Source organism: Myotis brandtii, unplaced genomic scaffold, assembly GCF_000412655.1.
Source record: "Myotis brandtii unplaced genomic scaffold, ASM41265v1 scaffold679, whole genome shotgun sequence".
In the NCBI taxonomy this organism is placed as follows: Eukaryota; Metazoa; Chordata; class Mammalia; order Chiroptera; family Vespertilionidae; genus Myotis; species Myotis brandtii.
In genome coordinates, this window is record NW_005370653.1 from 1119896 (window position 1) to 1120828 (window position 933).

A 933-nucleotide genomic window follows, 5' to 3' on the forward strand; every position below is an offset into this window, starting at 1 on the left:
CCTCCCCCCATGCCCAGGTCTTCACCACCCTATTGCCTGTACCCATGGGCTGTGCCTATAAGTACATTAGTTCTTTGGTTTCTCTCTTCTCGTCCCCCCAACCCCGCATCGAGGTATGTCAGCCGGTTCCGTGTCTTCCCTGCTGCCTCTGGTCTTATTCTGTTGGGTCAATTCGGGGCACTTGTCGAGTGGCATCTGAAAGGCCACAGGGTCCTGGTCATACAAGGGATGGCATTGTATGGTGACTGAAAGGCTACCGCAGGCCGAGAGCTGACCCCCTGCCCGCTCTCTGCCCATCCACCTGACTCCTCTCCCTGGGCCCTGAGTGGGTCCGCCCATTTCTCTCCGCCGAGGACTGGAAGGTGACTGCCTCGCTTTAGCCAATGAAACCAAGAAAGCTGTTAGAAAAGTCAGAGGTGCCCTCCCGGCTGGCATGGCTCAGTGGTCGGAACCAGGAGGTCACGGTTCGATTCCCGGTCAGGGCACATGCCCGGGTTGCGGGCTCGATCCCCAGTGTGGGGTGTGCAGGAGGCAGCCGATCCATGATTCTCTCTCATCATGGATGTTTCTCTCTCTCCCTCTCCCTTCCTCTCTGACATCAATAAAAATATTTTTTTTAAAAAAGCCAAAAAGCAATGCCTCCTGCTGCCCGTGACCTGGTGTGGGGTGGACAGGAGAGCAGGTGAGTGCCTGGTCTGGAAGCTCTGCCCACGGGCTTGGCCGTGACCTTGCGCCACAAGCACCAGGGGCCGGAGGGGCTGCTCGGTGGAGGCCTGGCGGGCAGTGGTTTCCGGGCTCGCTCCCTGGCCGTTGCGCCGTGGCGATGACTCATGTCTCTGGAAAGTGTAGCTGTGCCCTGAACAGGGAAGTGAGAGAGGACCCAGCCCCGGGCCAGGCAGGCCAGGCAGGCCAGGCGGGGGGCTGTCACCAGAT

At 59.7% G+C, this 933-nt stretch overlaps 1 long non-coding RNA gene across 1 annotated transcript in view; it reads left to right on the forward strand.

Annotated features, from left to right (window-relative positions):
* Window positions 1–933, forward strand: part of LOC102261642 — a 12923-nt gene that overhangs the window by 7487 nt on the left and 4503 nt on the right. The window lies entirely within an intron of this gene.